Genomic DNA, 18,377 nt, shown 5'->3' with positions numbered 1-18,377 from the left:
AGGGAGGATGTGTTTAATGCATACATCTCTCTGTTCATACTGGCTCTTACCTTGTGAAGTGTAACCCCTGTGAAGAGCCTATGGCTCCAAAATATCTTCATTATGATTCATAACAGTAGTAAAATTGCAGAATAAATTAGCAAAAAAAAAATAATAACTTTATAGCTGGAGGTCACCACAACATGAGAACTTATACGAAAATGTCACAGCATTAGGAAGGCTGAGAACCACTGATACAGTCTGTCAGTTATTTAACATCTGTTTTTGACTAGTTACATGATTGGGAAGCCCTGTTATACTTCAGAGTATGCAAAGAAGTAAAGATTTTTAAAGCAGGATATTCTATATGAACCCTACAAACTTAATAGCACATGTTTAATTCTAGAGAAATAATATTCAACATAAATATTCTTGTTGGTTTGTCTTTTATTTTCTTACAATCTAATTTGAAAAAATAATCTTTTTAGAAAGGTTACAGCACTAGATGCTAAAAAACCAATTCATACAGATATCTAGAAGGAGATTTAAGAACCTATCAGGGGGCAAATTCCTATCAGGAAAGATAGAAAAACTTCGGTAAACGCTGGATGGCAAAGACAAGCCATGCTATCCTCCCCCTCTCCTGGGCACTCACGTTTTCATTTTACATCTATCATTGGTAGCCTATATATACTACATTCTCTGCTCAACTGCGCCTTTGATCTCCCTTCTGTTCATTTCTTTCTTTCTTTGAGTCTTCAAAATAGGTATTATTTATAAAAATCCAAAAATACTCCATACATATGAAAAAATTCTAACTAACTGATGGTGGTGAAAATACTTGCAATGAAGTTGATTTTTGTTTGTTTATTTTATTGTTTTTTCATAAAAATGAAAAGGTCAAAAGTCCCACTAATGAGATCATCCTATGTCTAGCTAGTGTGTTATAAGTCTTTAAACTTTAAAACTTGAGAAGGGCCATGATTCTTGACCAATCAAAATATATGGTAGATGAGAAGGCTTACTGACTATTCAATGACCAATAAATGGTAACTACTTGAAAAACTACATGAGATAGCCTAGTATGAATAATATAACCCTTTTTGTACACTGTCTTCTCCCCTACCTTCAAGGCCAGTAAAACTTCCTGATGATTAAGAACTGGCTACATCATTGTTAGAATATAGGTTCTTAATCACTATTGACTAGGGTAGCAGGTTCTGTAGTAAGACTTGCAATTTTCATAGAATGGAAACATATGGCTTTCTGTCCACATATGTACATGGCTTCTCCAAAATTAATGCTTTTAAAAGCTGGTAAAATCTTGTTCTGATAAAAAAAGAATCATTGCTCAAAATCACAGTATATAATGCTGTCTCTAAAGAAGAACAATTGCCTTTGGAAAATAAGGTTACTCCGTTATCAATTTAGAAATAAAACCAGCTGAACGCCAGTGGTAAATGATAGAAATTAGGTTAGCATTTACTAGGTCCTCGCTGCCAATTATTGTTAAGTTCTTTGACACGAAAATTGACAAGTAGAGCAAATCATTCTGAGAAGAGAAATTGAAGGAAACTTGTCCTGAAATCACTGTTGAGTTGATACCATGTAATAGGAGTCTTGCCATCTGAACCCTAAAATTACACTGGTTAAAAGAAGTTTGTTCCAAACTGAAGTCATGGATAGATATATACTTGGTGTCTAAACTATTAGCCAGAGTGCAAAGAAGGTAACGCCTTCTTGTTCAAGCCATTGGTGACATTGTCATTAGATTAAATGTAGTTTAAGAGTAGAGCTCTTCAGTTTATAGTTAATGTTAAGGAAACTGAAAGGGAAAATATAAACAAAATTTCATCCTGATTATTAAAAGATGGGGTAGGAAGAAAATAACTCAAGTCCTGAACCTCAAACTGGTATTACGAGAAGAAGATTGTGGCTATGTTTATTCAATTAAGGAATTAACTATAAGGAAACAGACTGGAACTGTACTTTGTCTTCTAGATAAACTAATTTAAAGAAAGAAAAGAGGAGTAGAAGAAACAAAGCAAGCACAGTGATAAGAACCTGTAGACATCCAACCGTTCACCCTAGTTCTGAGCCAGCAGGGAGGGTGTCCACCATGAACACGATCTCCCAGGTCTTGAATTAATCCTTGAGTTATCAGAGATAAGAGTCCTAATAATGGTAGAACAAAGGTCACCAGATGAACCGAGAGAGTTTTCCACAATGGATATGTAAACTATATTTATATACATTAATATTTGACCTTTCCTAAGTGATTTCCACTTCCCAAAGGCATTTTCATTTTGTCACTCTTTTGTCACCACAAAACCTTCAATTGTTTGGAAACTATTTTATAAGGATCAGTAAGCAAGGAGATGTGACAGATATTGTTTGAATATTAAATGTCCTTCAAAAGTCTATATGGTATTTTCTGAGTTGCCAGCCAAAGGAGATGCTGACATGTGTCTGGTGATTTAGGAAATGGGGCCTATTGTAAAGAAATTCCCTTCTCAACTTTATGAGGCACACAACCTTCTACCACAACTACTCTCATATGATCTCATACTCACCACATCTCCAAGTGGGCCAAGACAACGCATACTGAAATCTTTGAAATTGTGAGCCAATAAGATATTTGACTTATTAAGTAATTTGCTTCTGGTGTCTTATCATAGTAATGGAAAACTGAATATCACAGAAACCCAACTCAAATAGAAAGAATAAACATTACAGCCATGTCTTTGAATTGTTGAATGTTTAGATAATCTCTTTTGGGTCTATGGCCACACCACCATGATGCAGCAGATATGATAAAAATAGTTCCTCTTTGAGAAATATTAACTCTGTAGGCACACACACACAATGATAGATTTGTATAAAATTTAAACTAAGGTTATTCAGTGAGTTACCTAGAGAGATTCTTTAAAACAGATAGATAACTTAGTTGGGATTTATTCTTCTTATATGACTATTTCCTGTCTAATATTTAGATGAAAATGTTGGTGTCTCAATAATCACCTTGTAGGAACAATGCAATTTTTAGGTAAAAATCAATGATAAGTATGCTGGACCAATAAACTAGATTTCAGTCATCCTGCACTACTTAATTCTGGAGTTAAGATCTCTGTGAAAGAAAATAAAATCATGTCTTTTCTTTTATAATGCTTTTCTGATTTGAAATATGGCTTTCTAGGTTATAGGTTAACAAATGGGTGCAAACAGTGTACACACGTGCTTACAACATAAACAGATATCCGCACAAATCTACACACAGGTTGTGGCATGCTTTTGTGAATAAGTCTGAGTAGACATATAAATTTGTTAGCATTTTTGAACTCTGTTTTCTTTAGTAGGGTTTTATGAACCCCAATCTTTTGCAAATTGCACAAACATAGTTGGCTGTTACAGCTAGTTTACTTCCCACTGAAGTGACAGGCTTGATTAGTAAGTGTGCCCTTTATCTATAAGGTTCTTGTTTGTCTACTGCTTCACAGTTAGCAATTCTGATGAATGATGCAATTAACCTTTCCATTATTAAAACAATTAATTGCAAAAAATTAAAGACATGACAGGGACAAAATATTAATGCATAAATTATTAGGTTCAGAAATTATAATTATTAGTCCATGTGCAATAATTGCGGCATAAAGAATGAATGAATGATATGCTAAAATTTGTTATAAAATGGTTTGTTTTTCACTTCATTTATGTATAAAAGATTGAATATTTTACATTGGGCTCAAGGTCTAGATGAGCTTTGGTGCTAGCTACAAGTGGCCAGTGTATAATATATGAGAGTTTGGAAATTAGTGCTAGCACACTAATATTAAAATAATATACACACAAATGTGTATTCTATAAATTAAAATTTTTGAAAGCCTGAGCCACAATTGACGGCATGCTGAAGCTGAGCCCAAAATTATATCTTCCACTTCCCTAAATCTACAGAGCAGAGAATGTTTTAGGCAGAAGTGAATACATCTCATTTCATATCAAAATACTTAAAGAATGCATTTATGCTTTATAGGACACATAACACTCATTACTTAAATATCAGTTTGGAGAGAGTGAAAAATGTTGGTTCAGACTAGCTCTTTCCATCAGCTTTTGTAACAAACAAAATGAATGAGGAGAAACACTTTAATAACTAAGAAATACATAAACTCCAGCCCCCTTCCTTGTTTGGAGACATATATTTCACACAAATAATATGGAGCTTTTCTACTCTGAATTGAAACATTCTTCTTTGGAGAAAGAGATAGACTCAAAAGATTTACAAGTGCAGAAGTGACAAGAGCTGTGAGGTCCTGCCCCAAGGTGACATAATCAGTAAACCATTTCTGTAAAATGAATCTCCAGGAGAGTTGCTTGGCAGATGGGCAGCAAGCTTCCTAGGATAAACTTGCCTCAGTTTCATCAATGCCTAATAGATGTTCAGTTATGCAGCTGCCCTTCGTTCCCCCCATGTTCCTGTAAGTACATTAAATGCTAATGGCTTTACCAAAATATCATTTTTTTAGTCTGTCAATGATGCTTTATCTATACTGAAGAGGTATTTGCTCATGTCTTCCCAGAGTAATAATTCAATATTGTTCAAAGGATTAGCCACCTTTAATTCTTAACATGTAGAATGGGGATTGAATAGAATCAAATTGGACTTTGATCTTCGATCAGTATAATTAATATGAATTTTAAACATCATATCCCTATAAGCTTTGCCTTCATTGGTACTAATTGGAGTTACAGAACATTTTTAGTCAACATGCATCACTGAGTGGACTATTTTAGTCCCCAAAAGAATAGTCTTTGGTGATCCAGATCCGGATCAGCTGAAAGGCAGAAGTGGAAGCCGAAGCCTAGGTCATCACCAGGAATGAGGGCAGAGTGGAGGATTGGATGGGTAGAGGGGTGGGTGCAGTCTATAGGAGACCTAGCCCAAGTAACTCTGCCAGAGGAGAGAAAATAAAAAAGAGGAATGGTCACTTGTGATTCTTTTACAGAAACAGAAACTTTGGAGCAAGGCCAGTGCATGCTTAAAGTACAAGATACCACCTTACATGTTTCTATTTTATTTTTTTTACCTGTTTGTATATTAGATGTGTGGGAGTGTGGGGGTGATAACATGTATCACTTTATTGCTTCAGGTTTTGGTCCTCATCTTTCACAATTTTGGGGCAGAGAACATTGTTTGGTTGTTGCTTATTTAGGGTTACTTATACAGAAATATTCTTAGGATTTTCTTGTCTTTGCCTTCCATCTCTTTGTAGGAGGGACATAACCTTACATGTATTCTGGGGAGTCAATATAAGTTGAAAAAATGGTAATTTTATACACTAAACACCTTACTCTTATATATTATGAAGATTGTATCCGACATTTAATTTCATATGATGACGATTTTTCTACCTCAAGTTTTCTTAGGTTTGAATGACTTAATAATGATCATGAAAACCCACCTAAGGTCTGTATGGAGGCTGCTTTATAATTGAACTGAAAGCAGGAAAAAATAACTGTTTTCTGTAGTACTATTCAAATATTCCACAAGCCAGCCATGTCAAAATCTGATACCTTTCAAAATGATACAACAATTTTGTATTAATAGTGCTTGATGGATTGCTTTGTCAAGGGGAAATGGGATGAAAGTGCTCTGAAAATATAGTAGGAAACAGAGGAGCCTGCAAAATAGCCATTTTAGTAAGAAAAAGAGCTAAGGCATTTCAAGAGTATTTGGAGAGAGGAACAGGTAGGATGAGAGGGAAAAGGTGTATTTTCATGGGTTTTCTAATACATTTTTGTTACATATGGAACTCTTTGGATATAATTAATTGATGAAAATAATGAATACCTGAACTCTGTTTTGTGTTAACTACATAACCACTTGGTTTGTGCACAGAATTGAAAAATATTTCTGTTTTGAAGTTGATTTCAACAACTTCGTTTTCTTCTTTGTATTGATAGATTGTAAATTGTCACCTTTGTAAATTACTCATTTAAAATATATAAGACAATACATCAAGGAAAAAATCGAAGGTAATAAGAAAGAATATTAAATAGCACTAATAGTTTCTCATGAAAATTAAAATTTTTCCTTTCAAACAGAAATTATTATTTACTAATGATAGCCATTTGATGTATGAGAAATGCAATCTCTAATCAATGGTCTAATTTGGCTGATGGTGTGATAAAGGCATAGGTCAAACAGGCAGAATGTACGATTGCTGGGTCTTTTTGTTTAATTATGTGGCTCAAACACTGATAAATATTTATCTAACATCTGATCTAGTGTTGTAAAATGCATGCTGGGAAAGAATGCAACTATTTTTTAGATAATATTCATAACATGATGCCTTATCTTTTAGATAATTTAATAACATATAAATCATGTTGTTTTCTTTTCATAAAATTTAACAGGAAGTGAAAATGAAACATATATTTTTATTTAAATATTTAAAAATTTATTTCTTCTATACAGTTCAAATTAGATTAAAATAAGATTTTATATTTGTCATTGTGGAGATTTAGAAATAAAATCAGCAGACATCAGCAAAAATATTTCCTTTTAAGAAACAGTTCTTAGGTGTTTCCATTCCTGTAGTGATTTTAGCAAAAAAATTCATCCAAGTAAAAAAATAATCTCACAATGAAAACCTTTATAAGAAAGTAAAACCCTATTTTTATTCTCATGAAATTGTCTGATTTTAATACATGCATTCTACCTTTGATTGTTCATTGACATTAATCAAATTATGAAGTAGTTTGTAAATACTATTATGTTATCTTAAAATGGTAATGTCTTATTCAACGTCCTCCACCTGAAAAAATATATATAATTATTTAGAAGATGAATTTTGTGCTTGCAAAGACTGGGCACATTCAAAATCCTCAATGGTGGCTACGTGCCTGGAGATACCGGGGATGTTGACACTGGTCAGCATTAGGACAGTTAATGGCAGAGGTTCACCTTTGTCAGGGAGGACCAATTTCCTCAATTAAGACTTCAAGTTGATTTGATGAGGCTCATGCAAATGATATGTTGTTGTTTTTATGTAAGTCTACTGAATTAAATGTTAATACTACAGGACTTGATTGGTGACTTTCTGGCCAAATACCTGAATACTGCTTGATTAGCTAATAGGACACATAAGTAGGCCCACATTAACAATCACATATATGGTTACATAAAAATATAACTTACAATAGATAAAAATAATGAATAATCTTAGAACTTTATTTGTGGCTTTCTGATTTTAAACTGCATTACTCTTGAATAAAATGCAAAGGTTATGAAATAATCAAATGCTTATTTTCTCTAATAGAAAATATTTCAAAAATTAGGGAATATATCTACACACAGTGTGTTACTCATTAAAAAAAATGAACATTGAAGGTGAACTTTCAAAATTTTTCATATTATTTATTGAATATGTTTAAATCCGAGGAAAAATTCTAAATTTCACTCTACTTGCCAGCCTTGTCATGACCTGATTTTTTTTTAGTTTCATGTACCATATTTGCATCTACAAAACTATCATTCCTCATTAATCTAAGATAACTAATTGTATATCAATTGTATAACTAATTGTATATCAAGTGTATAACTAATTGTTATATCTGACACAACACATTCTCGTTCCAAAACTGAATCATACAGCTATAAACTGAATGTCAATCATATATATTTGCATATGTATGTATACATATATATAATGAGTTATATCACACATACACATATAGCTTGTTAGTTTCGAGTTCCACTAATAAGGAAAATACTCACACAAAAGACTCAAGGAAGAATGTCACTCATTACAGGCAGTGCTTGAAAAGTATGCCATGGTTATCATTCTACAAATATGTAATCTTGTTACATTCTGAAATGCTATAATAGTGTGCCCTTTTCTAAAATACAGTTTACTAGAGCATGGCAGGAAGAAGGCAGGAGGCCAAAAAGTGGAACAGGCAATTATGTAATGTAAGTTATATTTCTCATTTTCAAAGTGGAAATTTTTTTTCCTTGAAATCTGATCTTTATCATAATCCGCCATGCCCTGCACCCTTATGGATACAGAAAATTTAATTGTCAGGCTTTACTGAACTCATCTATTTAATTGTTTTTCCTTGAATAGTTTTAAATTTTTAATTGATGTGATTTCTCTAGCTGTTACCTGAAATGATTGAAGTCTCATTTCTAGAATTTTCTTTGTAACTTCTGAAGCCTTTCTGAATACAATAGTTGTGGCAATGAGCTGTGAGAGCTGACTCTATGTTTATTGTTTATCACAAGCCCTGCTAGTCTGATCTGAGTTTTCAGGTATTTGTGGAGATCATGTATCTGATAGTATGAAAACATCTGTGTTTGATTCAAAAACAGCATTTTCTTCTTCTCTTCATCAAACTAAAATGCTTGGATACTGTGAGTTCCAGAATTACATTTCTAACTAGAAAACACCCCAGTTAAATACAGTATTGTTTCATGTGGTTGAAATCTATACATCAATTCTTAAAAAGATATATGTCTAGCAAGGTGAATCCAAAGAAAAACATATATTGACCCACCTGGAAATTGGAAACACACAAAATCATTTGACAAAATTGGGAGCATGGAGGTGGTGGGTAGAAGAAAGGAGAGAAGGGGAAGAAGAGAGCAGGGGAGGGACAGATATGAGAACAAGGAAAGAGATATCTTGATTGGGGAAGCCATTATCGATTAGCAAGAACCTGACTCTAGTAAATTCCAAGGAATCCACAAAGATAACCCCAGCTAAGACCCTAAGCAACAGAGGAGAGGGTGCCTGAACAGGCCTTGCCTTGTATTCAGACTTAGATTATCTTAAATTCACCATAGAACGTTCTCAACAGATGGAAACCGAGGCAGAGACACACATTGGAGCACTGGACTGAGCGTCCAAGGTTCAGTTGAAGAGTAGAAAGAATGAAAATATGAGCAAAGAGGTCAAGACCATGATAGGTTCACTCACTGAAACAGTTTTCCTGAGCTAATGGGAGCTCACTAACTCCAACTGGACTGGGAAGGAACAAGCATAGGACCAATCTAGTCCCTCTGAATGTGGTTGACAGTTGCATGGCTGGGGCAGACTGCGGGGCCACTGACAGTGGCACTGGGATTTATCTCTACTGCATGTTTTGGCTTTTTGGGATCCTATTCTCTTTGCATGTATACCTTGCTCAGCCTTGATGTAGTAGGGAGGGCCTTCGACCGTCCACAAAGCAAAGTGCCTTACCCTCTCTTAGGATTAGAGGGTAGTAGAGTGGTAGGGTGTGTGGAGGGAATGGGAGGAAGAAAGGGAGTGGAAATTTGGATTGTTATTTTTAAAAATATATCTAATAACAAAATTTTAAAAAGATACACATCACAAAAACTCAGAAATTTTTTTAAATTTACTGAATATATTTTCTTTTCTGAAAGCGTCAAATAGAATTATTCTGAAGAATTTACTTAATTCATTATTTACATTTATTTTTTTCATGTTTCTCATACTATAAAAAAATATTTTTCATCCAAGAAAAGGAGAAATTTTTCAGATGTAGTATGCATTTTTTAAGGAAAAGTAGTCAAACTGGAATCAGTGTTAATAGAATTGCTGAGAAGATAGAGTAATTGAGTATCCAGCATGCTCAAGGACCCGAGTTTCTATTTACAAACACACTAAAACAATAAGTGATTTGTTATTAATGTATTTGTTGCAGGCAAAATCATGTTTTGCTATTTATTTTTTCTGGGTCTAGGACCTTCTACCTTAACAAACATACTCAACCATTATATAATTATGTATATAAGATCTCTTCCCATAAACATATTATAAAGCATCTATATAATCTATTCCATCTGGCTTATTTGCTCTTTGTAGACGGTTTTGCAATTTCTGGCAGATATATTGATTATAATTTCTTTAAATGATTCAAGTCTTTTAACATTTTTCTAATATTCTTTGCTTTCACTAGAAAATGTATACACCAGAATCTGACTATCTGGATCATCTCCCCTGTAGTATGAATGAAAGTCACACTGTAAGTAAGAAGCTGGTACAGTGGAAATATAAAGAAGCAGCTTTGATGGCTAAAGTTCCTGGAGGTCAGAGGAGTTGGGTGTCTCCTAAGAAGTACCAACAAGCTCTATTTTATTTTCAGTATTTTGCTATTCCCAGCATTTTTTCTCAAATATAAGGCCTCATCCCACAGTATAAAAAGCCATGAACTCAACTATGTAAAGGCTCTTGAGGCTTGCAGTGTTAGGAAAGCGATCTTTATTAACTCTGGTTTTATTGCCACCAAACATAAAATAGTGTATATGAAAATAGTTGAATTCTTCTTGAGACTTCCTAAGATGAGGAAGTAAGATTTGCTTTAATATTATTAGCCATATTTCAAGGTAAGTAAATAAGTGACAACAAGCTAGAACCACGCAGTAATGTGAATGAAAGTCTGTGAACAAGAGTAAGACCTGAGTTAATGTTGTATCCTGCTGGCATAATTGTATATCAATATGTAGAAGGATGAAAATAGACCCATATCTATCATCATGCACAAAACTCAAGTCCAAATGGATCAAAGACCTCAACATAAAGCCAGCCACACTGAACCTTATAGAAGAGAAAGTAGGAAGTACACTTGAATGCATTGGCACAGGAAACTACTTCCTAAATATAACTCCAGCAGCACAGACACTGAGAGAAACAATTAATAAATGGGACCTCCTGAAATTGAGGAAGGTTTTGTAAAGCAAAGGACATAGTCAACAAGACAAAAAGGAAGCCTACAGAATGGGAAAAAATCTTCACTAAACCCACATCAGACAGTGGTCTGATCTCCAAAATAAGCAAAGAACTCAAGAAATTGCTCATGAAAAGAACACATAATCCAATAAAAAATGGAGAACAAAACTAAACAGAGAACTCTCAAGAGAGAATTTAAAATAGCTGAAAGACACTTAAGAAAATACTCAACATCCTTAGTCATCAGAGAAATGCAAATCAAAATAACTCTGAGAATCAATATTACACCTGTAAGAATAGCCAAGATTAAAAACTCTGATGAAAACTTATGCTGGAGAGGTTGTGGGAAACAAAAAAACACTTTTTAACATAAGGCAAATAAATCAGCCTACAAATCACAACCCCAAAGAACTTAGACCTCAATAAGGACACTACGAGAGACTTGCATAGATCCAATCGCCTTGGAAATAGAAAAAGACAAAATCTCTTGAGTAAATTGGGAGCATGGGGACCTTGGGGAGTAGATTTAAGAGAGGCTGGGGGGTGCAGGGGGGAGCAGAGAGAAAAATGTAGAGCTCAATAAAAGTCAATTTAAAAAGAAAAAAAAGAGCAAGACCTGATTTAAGTTGATCTTGAGCCTAAAGCAAAGGAATCATAGAACATGCTAGTAAGGCTGAAAATATACTAAAGGATTCACTATGCACAGTTCCATGACATCCATTATTCCTTCTTCTGTCAACTGAATATATTAACTTTAATGAAGAAACATTATTAATTAGAAACAGAAGATGGGAGAACCTACAGGTTCCATCTTAACTATGACAAGTTACTAAATGTAGCCTAAAGCATTATAGAATATAACTGAAATTCTAACAATGGTGGTGACAGACTCATGGAACTCATTGGGCCACTAATCTAGACTAACCAATGAAATACAATACAGTTTTATGAAAAACTAAGGTGAAAATCTTGAGGATAACATTTGTTGCCATTCTCTTCCCTAACAATACATGCACGTACACACACACACACACACACACACACACACACACACACAAAATGCCTGCACATTTTATAAACATATGCATACAAATCATAGATCATAAAAGTTTTTAAAAATTTTTTGAAAATCTTCAGATGTATGTAGTCCTGCTTTTAGTATATGTCACCCAGAAATTATTGTGGAATGCTGGGAATGGAAGGTAATACTGTTGTAGAAAGAAGAAGAAATGCTGGTTCATATTATATAATGAAAATTACTGTTTGAGAAGAAAAACAATATAATCAAGTTCAGTGAGAGAAGGAATTTCAGTGTTAGATAAATTTGAGAAAACTCTAGAAAATTAAATGAATTTAGAAAATACTCACATGGCTAATTTGTCTAACAGCTTACAGAATTTGATAATGAGATTCACAAAAATTAAAAGTATCCCTGTCCTCAAATATATTTATATGTATGTTTATGTGCAAACATTTAGGCAGTTCTAGTGCGTGTACCATGCCATTCCTATTAAATGATTGTCTTTAAAAGTCACTTAATCTATGTCTCTCTTTATTAAATACTAACTTTGATAAACAAAAACATGTATTTTAATTGTTTAAAATACTAAACTCATTTAAAATTTTTTACTTTATAAGAAGCACTTAAGAAAATGTATAAAATAATTCTTACTAATCGTAAATTATAAAAAGTTTGAATACTATGAAACTTAATCTATTTTTATACTAAATGTATTATTCACATATAGGCTGATAGTATAGCCAATAAGCTAATTGTCCTGGGACCATAGTAAGCACTTGAGAAATACGCAACCTATGTGGACATATCTGTGATAATAGGAATGTTGGTCAAATTACAATGTTCAGTATTAAATATATTATATACTAAGTGTTATAAACCTGACACAGTTTTTTTTCTTTTTAATTGATTTATATTAAGCTCTACATTTTTCTCTGCCCACCTCCCTGCCTCCCCCATACCCTTCAACCCTTTCCCAAGGTCCCCATGCTCCCAATTTACTCAGGAGATCTTGTCTTTTTATACTACCCATGTAGATTAGATCCATGTATGTCTCTCTTACGGTAGTCATTGTTGTCTAGGTTCTCTGGGATTGTGATTTGTGGGCTGGTTTTCTTTGCTTTATGTTTAAAAAACTTATGAGAGAGCACATGAGATAATTGTGTAATGTGCCACAGTTTTTAATACTGTTGATTGTATGAGCTTCCTAACTGAAGACAAACTAAAATGAAAAAGTATGAAAAATTTTGTAGAAGCCTATCTTCATTTAGAAAATTTAATTAAAAACAAGAAAGTGAAACAAAATTTTAGAATATTTTTTCTGCAAAAATAAACCCCTTCTTATTTAACTAACCTCCCTATGACTGGCACATCCAGAATTTAATTAGTGTCACTTTCTATAAACATAATCACCTTAATCTCATTTGCCTATTTTAATAGAAAAGTTCATTTTGTATCTCTAGATTTCACTCTAGGTTCATGTTGCCCAATGTTTTGCATAGCTTGACTACAACTAAGACTATCCAGAGAGAATGAAGTTTTTGACTTTGTCAATCACACCTTGCTTCCTGTTAGATTGTATCTATTACTTTTTACTAGACTTGCAATCTCTCAATGAGTGTTTCTCTTCCACTCTCTCTTTATCATGCCCTTTTATTTTATTCCCCATTTGACAACACTCTTCTTCTTCAGGTCTAAGCCCCTCCCGACCACCATTTTTCATTCTTTATAATTATACAAACTAGATGCTTACTCCTCTCAAGTTTATACTTCGTTCATACAATTCCTTCACAATTTTTTTCCTGGGAAAATCCTTAATCTACACCTTCTAACTTGAATTTTCTTGTTATGGTGCTTGTATTAATTATGTTATTTTGCAAAGCTGCCACTATAAAATAATTTTCTAAATATTCTAGAGTAGTTTTCCTTGAAATTTTTCACTTATTTTTAATGTCCCAGTCAGCTTTCATTTCTAGTCCTTTGTTTTTACCTGCACACACTGATGTTTCTCCTTTTCCCATCCCAAACTCTCCTGCGTAGTGTTACTCTTTGAAGTGACCAAGGACAGTAACAAAACTGAGATAAGCATTTAAGAAACCTTGGTTTGGGCTGAGCTCCCAAAGTCCAGTCTAAGAGAGGTAGGAGCTAGAACATGAGCAAAGGGGTTACGACCATGATTGGGATACCTACTGAAACAGCTTACCTGACCTAATGGGAGCCCGCCAACTCTGAGCCGACAGCAGAGAAAACAGCATAAGACTAATCTAGACAGTCTGAATATAGGTAACAGTTAAATGACTGGGGTATACTGTGGGACCACTGGAAGTGAGACCTGAATTTATCTCTACTGCTTGTTCTGGCTTTATGGAATCTATTCTCTTTGGAGGGATGTAGAAGGAGCTGTGGGCCACTTCCCACCTCCCTGTTCCTGGCCACCAGCTAGCTTTACCCAAAATAATTACACAGAAACTATATTCTTTTAAACACTGCTTGTCCCATTAGCTCTATCCTCTTACTGGCTAATTCTCACATCTTGATTAACCCATTTCTAATAATCTGTGTAGCACCATGAGGTGGTGGCTTACCAGAAAGAATCTTAACCTGCGTCCTTCTTGGAGAGGAGAGCTATAGCATCTGCCTTACTTCGCTTCTTCCCAACATTCTGTTCTGTCTACTCCACCCACCTATGTTCTGACCTATCAGGCCAAGCAGTTTCTTTATTAACCAATGAAAGTAACACATAGACAGATGACCCACCTACATCAGAGGGATACCTTGCTCAGCCTAGATATAGTAGGGAGGGCCTTGGTCCTGCTTCAAAGCAGTTTGCTAGACTTTGATAACTTCCCATGGGAAGATGATGGGGGATATGGAGAGGATGGGAAGATTGGGTGGGGGGAAGGTTGATGGGAGCAAGAGGAGTGTAGGGAATGATGTTAGAAAACATGATGGCTAACCGTGGTTGTCAACTTTGTTGGGTCTGCAAACAACTAAAAGATGCCTTATCAGATCTATGAGGGTATGTTTTGGACAAATATCTGACAGGGACAATCTCTCTATCAGAGCATGTAGTACTTCCCAGAGCTGGCCCAGTATAAAGAAGTCTGAGGGGAAGATCCTATCCTCTATTTGCTTTCCCTACTTCCCTTAGTTTCTAGCTTGTGAGTACAGCCTCTCTATTGCTGCCTCCCATCTCTGAATTCATGACCAGGGTTTTAGGTTCCAATGTGTAGTACTCCATTGTGTAAATGTGCCATATCTTCTTTATCCATTCTTCCATCTTGCGGTATTTAGGTTGTTTCCTGGTTCTAGCTATGATAAATAATGCTGCTATGAACATAGTTGGCACATGTACTTGCGGTATGATGGCGCATCCTTTGAGTATATACCCAAAAACAGTATTGTTGGGTCTTGAGTAGGTTGTTTCCCAATTTTCTGAGAAATCATCATATGGATTTCCAAAGTGACTGTACCAGTTTACACTCCCACCAGCAATGGAGGAATGTTCTCATTACCCCACACCCTTTTTAACATAAGCTATCATCAGTGTCTATAATCTTGACACATGCAAAATGGAATCTCAGAGTTGTTTTGATTTGCATTTCTCTGATGGCTAAGGATGCTGAGCATTTTCTTAAGTGTCTTTCAGCCATTTAGATTCATCTGTTGAGAGGTCTCTGTTTAGGTCTGTACCCTACCTTTTTATTGGATTATTTTTTCCTTTGATGACCAATTTCTTGAGTTTTGGCATATTTTGGAGATCAACCCTCTGATGTGAGGTTGGTGAGGATCTTTTTCCATTCTCTAGGCTGCCATTTTTTTCTTGTTGACTATGTATTTTGTTTTACAGAAATTTCTCAGTTTCAGGAGATCCCATTTATTAATTGTTGCTTTCAATGTCTACTAGGGTTATATTTAGAAAGTGGTCTCCTGTCCCAATGTGTTTGAGTGTACTTTCTACTTTCTCTTCTATGAGACTCAGTTTTGTTGGTTTTATGTTGAGGTCTTTATCCATTTGGACTTGAGTTTTGTGCAAGACGATAGATAGAGATCTATTTTCTTTCTTCTACACATTGATATCCAGTTATGCTAGCAACATTTGTTGAATATGCTTTCTTTCTTTTTTTTTGTTTTTCCATTTTAGACCATGTTTCCTAAAGCAGTGCTGTTCAACCTGTAAGTCACTTCCCCTTTGGGGAACAAATGATCCTTTTACAGGAATTATCCAAGACAACTGTAAAACATAGATATCAACATTATGATTCATAGCCATACCAAAATTACAGTTATAAAGTAGCAATGAAAAAAAAATTTCCTAGTTGGGAACCACCATACATGAGGAACTTTACTAAAGGTTCTCAGCATTAGAGAGGTTGAGAACCACTGTCTTAAAAGTATTCTGTCTTGTTTTATCATTGCCATAGGTAACAAATAACAGACCTTTGCAGGATATTTGAAAAGAAAACAATAACAAATACTCTTGAATGGTTGATCTGGATTATATGAAAAATATTTTTGCAAGGCTAAAGCTCTAAGAAGAGAAATTGCAATCTTCCCAACATTTTCAAAGAGTCATTTTTAGCCTTTCCTTCAACTAGTCAGGGGAGGTGCAATTTCCTCTGAATAGCACAGAGTTCCTGCTGTGAACCACACTCCTCAGCATTTGAGAGACAGGGGACAATCCAGGATCTGTAGGAAGACTCCTGTTTTGACAAATATTCCCATGAGAATTCTTCTTTATCCACTGTGAGTGTTGGTTTTTAATTTCCTTCCTACCACATGCCAAAAATAAGCCATCCTAGCATAGAAATTGTGATTTTAGTCCTACAATTCTGTATAAAAATCTCCCTTTTGCAGAGTCAGACACGGTTCTTAGTAGTAGGTTGGCCCCCATGGGATGAGAATAATCACATTCTGCAACTTTCTGGAGCAAAGCTGTCTTTTACTCCCTTTTTAAATTTTATTCAGAGAACCCTGGGGACCATGCCTGTAGAAGGGTGGAATTTTGGAAAAGGAAATGCCCAGTGAGTGATGGCTTATCTCTCACACACCACAAAATATCACTCAGCAATTTCCGTCGAAAGAGAATAAGGGAAAATATTAGAAGCATGAACTTGAAGTCAAGAGACCCTTTCATATTCCTGTGAATGCCATTTTTGCTGTATCCCAAGCTACACAATATCACAGGCTTCCTTTCAGTGACAATAAAAGAAAGGCTTTTAAAAAGTTAGTGGTAAGGAGCTCTCTGTCTTTACTGTTTGGTTCTTCATGTGTCTTTTCCAGAATGTGTTTGGATGGAACAATACCTCCTGCTATAATAGATCAAAATAGACTATTAGTTTTATTGTTAGAAGTGAGTTCAGCCTTTATGACCCCATATCACTTGAATAATTCCACCGCAAAGTGTTCTTTGTTGATGAGAGAGGCAGTGACAAATGCCCTTCCATTATTTGGTAGCTAAACCCATAGTTCTTTGTGATACTTCATTCTGTAGTGAATGCATGTCCTAACTCTACAGAAAACATTTCCACCCTGTGAACAATCCACTGTATAAAGCCCATACACACAATTATAAGCTCCAAGAGTAGAGTGTAGGGCAGTAATCACGCACATGTGCGCATCCATTTCCAGGAGCATGCCTTTTCCTAAGACTTGTTTAGGGGAGTGATGAGGACAGTCTAAAACTTTCAAACCTCACACTTGCATAATACTACAAAATGATTTTTACATTACTAACACCATGCCTGGGAATGATCAATCACTGCTAGCCTGCCTAGCACTTGGTAAATTATGCATCTGAAGAGATTACAACTGTCATCTTCATCCCTTGCACTTGCACATGATTCATATTTTCAGCCCAGGCTTATTTGCATACAACTCGATATTATGGTGTTATATTGTCCTGCCACCCACTAATCGTGATTTGGAGAGAGGATGAGGCTTCCAAAGGGAAAGATACATTTCCCTCTGATCAGTGTAGCACGGTTCAGTTTAGCAGAATAAGGCAGCATCAGTATTTCCATTATAAACTCCTGATTTCAAGGGTTTGTGCATGTTGTGAAAGTTCAATGAAAAGAAATTTGTCATTTGCAGTCTGTTCTGGAATACTTAATACATTAAAAGTGTAATGAAAAGCTTAAATCCAAAGTTGTAACTTCACAATATATTATGGTACCTAAAATTTCTGTAAGTTTGTGTTTCAATGTTATGAATGGTTTTGCGTCTCTCAAAATAATATTCTGATGAAAATATAAAAATGAATGATAGGATAAACTCAGTGTAGTAAAGTCACAAACATTAAAATGATTTTAACGTCATTTCCTTTCAACGTCAATGGGAAGACACATCCTGCCCAATTACATAAGGGCTGCATGGTCAGAGAGGGATCACCTAAGCATATGCCCACGATCTTCACTACTTAGTCAGAATGAGGCCAAGGACTGTGGAAATAGTAGAAACTGGCAGCATTTTCTTTTTAAGGACAAATATTGGAGAAATGGCAGGTTTCATTCTGCCATGGAGAGGAGTCTGAAACTTCGAGTAGAAACGTGTGGACTGCTGAGTTAACAAGGCATCAGTTCCAAATGCTGGTACTGACATTGTCTAAAGGCATTTGTGCCATTGTTGCCTTAGACATGAATTTTGTT

This window comes from Microtus oregoni, unplaced genomic scaffold (genome assembly GCF_018167655.1).
Source record: "Microtus oregoni isolate MIOR12 unplaced genomic scaffold, Mior012 000027F_ref0000203, whole genome shotgun sequence".
NCBI lineage: Eukaryota > Metazoa > Chordata > Mammalia > Rodentia > Cricetidae > Microtus > Microtus oregoni.
This window is presented reverse-complemented; position numbering follows the sequence as displayed.